This window comes from Triticum urartu, chromosome 7A, assembly GCF_056163025.1.
Source record: "Triticum urartu cultivar PI428250 chromosome 7A, HENAU_Tu73, whole genome shotgun sequence".
NCBI classification, from domain to species: domain Eukaryota; kingdom Viridiplantae; phylum Streptophyta; class Magnoliopsida; order Poales; family Poaceae; genus Triticum; species Triticum urartu.
The window spans coordinates 315579424-315587310 of record NC_141879.1 but is presented as its reverse complement, the minus strand read 5'-3'; positions in this window follow the sequence as shown (position 1 = coordinate 315587310).

Below are 7887 nucleotides of genomic sequence, written 5' to 3'. Positions count from 1 at the left end.
AAGGATAGGAACTATCTCCAAATATGAACCAACCCTTTTGCTCTAGAGATCTTCCATACCTCGGCTTCCTCTTTGATACGCCGACAGAGATACTGAGCCACAACCGCTAAGCATTGGAAGACGCTGTTGTTGTGCTCCTTCTAGAGCATCCACACGGTGAGGATGGCCACGAAGTCAAAACCCTTACACTGCGCACGAGGAATTAGATCACGGCTACCCTGCCACCATTCGATGAGCAAGTCGTTAGGTGCTACTACTTGTGAACTGCATTGAGATTTCCCCGAAGAGGACAGGATGATGCAGTACAGTAGACATAAGTATTTCCCTCAGCTAAGAACCAAGGTTATCAATCCAGTAGGAGAACCAAGCAAAAAATCATTAGCAGCACCTGCACACAAAACACAAATCCTTGCAACCCAACGTGAACAAGGGGTTGTCAATTGCTTGACGGTTACGAGCAAGATTAAATTGTATGGTATTTTATAGATAGATCGGACAAAAATACAAAATAAAATAAATAAAAGAAAAACACAGCAAGGTATTTTTTGGCTTTTATATCTAATAAAAGACATACCCGGGGGCATAGTTTTCACTAGAGGCTTCTCTCTTGAAATAGCATACGGTGGGTAAACCAATTACTGTTGGGCAATTGATATAAAAGCAAATAATTATGAAGATATCCAAGGCAATGATCATGTATATAGGCATCACGTCCGAGACAAGTAGACTGACTCCTACCTGCATCTATTACTATTACTCCACACATCGACCCCTATCCAGCATGCATCTAGTGTATTAAGTTCATAAAAAATGGAGTAACGCCTTAAGCAAGATGACATGATGTAGACAAGATAAACTCACGTATGAACAAACCCCATCTTTTTACCCTTAATAACAATGATACATATGTGTAATGTACCCTTCTGTCACTGGGATTGAGCACCGCAAGATCTTACCCATTACAAAGCACCTCTCCCATTGCAAGATAAATCAATCTAGTTGGCCAAACCAAATCAATAGATCAGAGAGAAATACGAAGCTATAACAATCATGCATAAAAGAGTTCAATGAAGACTCAACTAATATTCATGGATAGATCTGATCATAAACTCACAATTCATTGAAACCCAACAAACACACCGCAAAAAGTGATTACATAGGATAGAACTCCAATAACATCGAGGAGAACATTGTATTGAGGATCAGATAGAGAGAAGAAGCCATCTAGATAATAATTATGGACCCGTAGGTCTGTAGTAAACCACTCACGCATCATCGGAAGGCCAGCAAGGATGATGTAGAGCCCCTCTGTGATCCAATCCCCCTCCAACAGAGTACTAGAAAGGGCCTCTAGATGGGATTTGTCAAGAACAGAAACTTGCGGTGACGGAAAAATTATTTCGTGGTCTCCTCTGTTGGTTTCCCAATTTTAGAGAATTTATGGAGGCGCAGTTAGGTCAAACAAAGCCCCGTGGGCCCGACAAGCCACTAGGGCACGCCCTACCCCCTAGGCGCACCCTAGTGCCTCGTGGGCCACTACTCCATTATCTCGTCCCCTCTCGAAGCTTCCAGGGTCTCTTATTGTCAGAAAAAATCTCCAGAAAGTTTCGTGGCATTTGTACTTTGTTTCGTACTGACATTATGAAAAACCAAAAACAAGCAAAAGAAACAACAACTGGCACTTGGCACTAAGTTAATAGGTTAGTCCCGAAGTGATATATAATTTCTTGAAAGTGTATATAAAACATCCAAGATTGATACTATAGTAGCATGGAACAATAAAAATTATAGATACGTTGGAGACGTATCAAGCATCCCCAAGCTTTGTTACCGCTCATCCTCAAGTAGGTAAATGATAAAAACAGAATTTTTTATGTGGAATGTTGTCTAACATATTCATCATATACTATTTTCTTCTGTAGCATGGGCATTTGGACTTGAATGATTCAAAGCAATAGTCTATAACTTGACATGAAGACATCAATACTCAAGCATACTAGCAAGCAACCAAGTCTTTCAAAATATCAATGCTAAATAAAGTAATCCCTAGCCCATTATGCTCAATCATTGATCAATTCATGAAACACACTCAACATTAGCTACATCCAATGCAAAAGTATGACAATAGTGCTCTCTAGTTGGTGCTTCATAAGAGAAGATGGAGACTCAAAATAAAAATTGCATATAAGTAAATAGATAGGCCCTTCGCAGAGGGAAGCATACATTTGCAGAGGTGCCAGAGCTCAAGGCTTAAATTAGAGATAAAATATTTTGAGGGGCATGCTTTTCCTGTCAATGAAAAACGACCGAGAATCCCCAATAACTTCCATGCTAGACAAGTTATAGGCGGTTCCCAAACAGAAAATAAAGTTTATTTCCTTTCCACCATTCTTTCACAATCCATGGCTAGCTGTATCCATGGGTGCCTTCCATACCAACACTTTCCAAGGAATTTATTATCATATTTTTTTCATTTCAGGACTGGGCATCCCTATTACCTATCACACTCTCGTGCAATGACAAGTGAATAAACACCCATCGAGAGAATAAAATACCTAGCATGGAAAATATTGGCCACCCCTGCCGCTTCATGAGCGGTACGGGCACACAAAACAGAAATTCATTTTAAAAAAATTAGAGTTGACACATGCAAATTTAATTGAAACGGCATGGGAATACCACATATAGGTAGGTATGGTGGACTCAGTTGGCACAACTTTGGGTTTAAGCAGTTAGATGCACAAGCAGCATTCCCACTTAGTACAAATGAAGGATAGCAAATAGATTGAGAAGCGACCAACTAAGAAGTGAAAACGGTCATAAACATGCATTGAGCATAACTAACACTGAATAATGCACCATAAGTAGGATATAACTTCGTTGCATAACTATTGACTTTTATGTGCATGCATAGGGAATCATAAACCTTAACACCAATATTCTTAGTAAGGCACAATTAATCACTAACATGAATCGCATATTATCATCTCCATATCGCAAAACTATTGCAAGATCATATCCAATGATCTATATGAAAGATTTTATTATATCCCTCTTGGATATTCATCATATTAGGACCAAATTCATATCTCGTGCAAATTACCATCACTATTATCAACTCTCAAAAAGATTTAAGTGAAGCATGAGAGTGCAAATATTTCTTTAAAATTTAATGTTATCAACTCTTTGAATAATATAAGTGAAGCATGATAGTGTATGTATTTCTTTAAAATATAACCACTGCCGTTCTCAAAGAGATATAAGTGAAGCACTAGAGCAACTACCTAGCTCAAAAGATTTAAGTGAAGCACATAGAGTATTCTAACAAATCATGAGAAGCGTGTGGCTCTCTCAAATAAGTGTCTTTAGTAGAGATGATTGTGACAAACTAAAAAGCAAACAAAGAAAAGACTCATATAATACATGATGCTCCAAGTAAAACTCATGATATGTGACGAATAAAAATATAGCTCCAAGTAAAATTACCGATAGTTGGTACAAGAAAGAGGGGATGCCTTCCGGGGCATCCCCAAGCTTAGTTGCTTAGGAGTCCTTAAATATTACCTTGGGGTGCCTCGGGCATCCCAAGCTTAGGCTCTTGCCACTCCTTATTCATTCATCCATTGTGATCTCACCCCAAACTTGAAAACTTCAATCACACAAAACTCAACAAAACCTTGTGAGATCCGTTAGTATAATAAAGTAAATCACTACTTTATGTATTGTTGCAAACCCATTCATATTTTGTTTTTGCATTATACCTACTGTATTCTAACTTCCCCATGGCTTACACCCCCCGATACAGTCCTAGTTTTCTCAAAACAAGCAAAACAATGCATAAAAAATAGAATCTGTTAAAAACAGAACAGTCCATAGCAATCTGAATATTAACCATACTTCTATAAACCGAAACATTCTGAAAAATTAGGAAAAAGTGGGCAATTTGTATGTCAATCATGTGTAAAAAATCAGAATTTTATCACACTCCAGCAAATTTCAACAATTCTGCTACTGGACACCAAAGTTTCGGTTTTTGCACAGAATCAAAGCAACTATCATCCAAATCATCCCAAAGCCTTTACCTGGCAAAAACACTAATTAAAACACAAAAACACAATCATAACCGTAGCATAATTGTGTGATTATTGAAAACATAAAAGAAACAAAAATTAAAGGATAATGATTGGGTTTCCTCCCAACTAGACCTATTGTTTTACGCCCATAGCTAGGCATAATGCATAGTTTCAAGTGTTGTCATCTTTCTTATTTCCACTCAAAGATGTGTTTTCCTCGGGAGGTTTTTAAAAAACAATATGAAACACATCATCCATGGGACTTTTACCATTAGCATGTTGACCATCCACAAATCCCTCTTTGGTTACCAGTTACAGTCCATGAGTATTGTTTATAAATACCATTAAAATGCGGTTGGGTTACATTCAAAGGAGGGACTTCCTTTTTGGTATTTTCATCAAAAGTGTGATCATCATGAAATAGATATCTCAACAAGTAATCATTATTATATAGAATCTCAACTATTACCGGTTTTTCATGGTTCATTCCATAAAAATCAAAGATCTCTCTAGCTTCCCACACTATATAATCAAATTCATTCATAAGAACAAGGGTAGCTATTTTCTTAGCCCAAAGATTTTTTATAACCGGAAACTCATAAAATAATCTTTGCAAAGTAGGATGGGTACGAATAAATCTTCTCTCAAGTTCAAGAATAAGTGCGGAAATAGCTTTGACATAATTTTTGGTTCTTTTAAGTATAGGAGCATCACCGCAAGCCAAATTTCTAGTGCAATTAACGAATTCTTGGATAACACTTTTCCCTATAATATTCCCATGTACCATCACAAATGTTTTAGCATCTAATTTGGTAGGAATTTCGATCTTAGGAGTTTTACCATCTTCACTTCTTTCCATACCAAAATCACCAATGGTAGCAATTTCGAGAAAACAAACAAGAAAACACGCAAAAAGGCAAATGGAATATATTTTTTTAATTTTGCAAAAAAAATTAGAAGTGGGGGAAATGAAAACAAGAGGCAAATAGCAAATAATGTTAATGCAAGGAGATGAAGGTTTATGTGAAGGTACTTGATAGTTGTTGATGATGTCTCCCCAGCAACGGCGCCAGAAATTATTCCTGCTACTTGTCAACTGCCTTGGGATTTCCCCAAAGAGGAGACGATGATGCAGTACAATAGAGATAAGTATTTCCCTCAGTTAAGAACCAAGGTTATCAATCCAGTAGGAGAACCAAGCAAAAACTCGTTAGCATCACCTACACATAAACAACAAATACTTGCAACCCAACGCAAACAAGGGGTTGTCAATCCCTTGACAGTTACGAGAAAGATTAAATTGTATGGTATTTGATAGATACATCAAGGAGAACATTGTATTGAAGATCACATAGAGAGAAGAAGCCATCTAGGTACTAACAATGGACCCGTAGGTCTGTGGTAAACTACTCACGCATCATCCGAAGGGCAACAAGGATGATGTAGAGCCCCAACATGATCGAATCCCTCTTCAGAAGAGTGCTGAAAAAGGCCTGCAAATGGGATCTGTCAAGAACATGAACTTTTGGCTGCGGGAAAAGTATTTCGTGGACTCCTTTGTTGGTTTCCCAATTTTTAGAGAATTTATAGAGGCGGAGTTAGGTCAAACGGAGCCACGTGGGCCGCATAAGCCACCAGGGCATGCCCTAGCCCCATGGGCCACTGCTCCATATTCCCATCCCCTCTCGAAGCTTCTAGGGTCTCTTATTGCCAAAAAATCTCCAAGAAGTGTCGTGGCATTTCGACTTCGTTTTGTACTGCTACTTCTTGAGCTTGCGTTGTTTTTTCCCTTGAAGAGGAAATGGTGATGCAGTGAAGTAGAGATAAGTATTTCCCTCAGTTAAGAACCAAGGTATCAATCCAGTAGGAGGAACAGACAAGTCTCCAATGATAGCACCTACACAAACAAACAACTACTTGCACCCAACACAATAAACGGGTTGTCAATCCCTTCACAATTACTTGCAAGGATGAGATCTAATAGAGATAGGTATAAAAGATAAATAAAAGTGCAAAATAAAGTAAAGGTAAATAAATTGCAGCAATGTATTTTTTGGTTTTTGTTTTTATATATATGGAAATAATATGATAAGAATAGACCCCGGGGGCATGATTTTCACTAGTGGCTTCTCGCTTGAAAGAACGGATACGATGGGTAAACAAATTACTGCTGAGCAATTGATAGAAAAGCGAATAATTATGAAAATATCTAAGGCAATGATCATCAATATAGGCATCACGTCCATGACAAGTAGACCGACTCCTGCCTGCATCTACTACTATTACTCCACACATCGACTGCTATCCAGCATGCATCTAGTGTATTAAGTTAAAAGAATGGACTAACACCTTAAGCAAGATGACATGATGTAGAGGGATAGATCCAATCAATATGAATAAACCCCACCTTTTATCATTAATGGCAACAATACAAATACGCGTCATGTCCCCTTCTGTCACTAGGATTGAGTACTGCAAGATTGAACCCATTACAAAGAACCACTCCCATTGCAAGAAAAATCAATCTAGTTGGCCAAACCAAATCAATTGACCGGGGAGATATACAAAGCTATCTTAATCATTCATGAAAGAATTGAAAGAAGACTCAAATAATATTCATAGATAATCTGATCATAAACCCACAATTCATCAGATCTCAACAAACGCACCACAAAAGAAGATTACATCAAATAGATCTCGAAGAACATCAAGGAGAACATAGTATTGAAGATCAAAGAGAGAGATGAAGCCATCTAGATACTAGATATCGACCCATACGTCTGTGGTAAACTACTCACACATCATTGGAAGGGCAGTAAGGTTGATGTAGAGGCCCTCCGTGATCGAATCCCCCTCCGGCAGAGTACCGAAACAGGTCTCCAGATGGGATCTCATGAGGACAAAAACTTGCGGTGGAGAAAAAGTATTTTTGGTGTGCCCTTTGGTGTACAGGGAATATTTGGGTGTTTATGGAGCTAATATTAGGGTTAGAGGTGCCATGATGGGCCCACAAGCTCGGGGTGCGCCCCCCCCCCCTAGGGAACGCCTGGTGAGCTTGTAGCCCATCTATGGCTCTTCTGGCCTCCTCCCAAAGCTTCCTAGGTGTTTTCTGGTCCAAGAAAAATTGTCAAAAAGTTTTGCTCCATTTGGTATTGATTTTCTATAAAAGACAAAAACAAGGAAAAACAACAACTCGCACTTGGCACTAGGTTAATAGGTTAGTCCCAAAAAATGATATAAAATAGCATAATAATGCATACAAAACATCCAAGATGGATAATATAATAGCATGGAACAATCAAAAATCATAGATATGTTGGAGACGTATCAAGCACCCCCAAGCTTAATTCCTGCTTGTCCTCGAGTAGATAAATGATAAAAACATAATTTTTGATGTGGAATGCTACCTAACATTCTTATCATGTAGTCTTTCTTTATGTTGTATGAATATTCAGATCCATAAGATTTGAAACAAAAATTAATATTGATATAAATACAATAACACTTCAAGCATACTAAAAAAGCAATGATGTCTTCTCAAAATATCATGGCTAAAGAAAGTTATCCCTACAAAATTATATAATATTTTCATGCTCTATCTTCACAACACAAATTATTTATCATGCACAACCACAATGACAAGCCAAGAAATTGGTTCATACTTTTAACGTTCTTAAGCTTTTTCAACTTTCACGCAATGCATGAGCGTGAGCCATGGATATAACACTATAGGTGGAATAGAATATGATGTTGGAGGTTGTGTGGAGAAGACAAAAAAGGAGAAAGTCTCACATCGATGAGGCTAATTAATGGG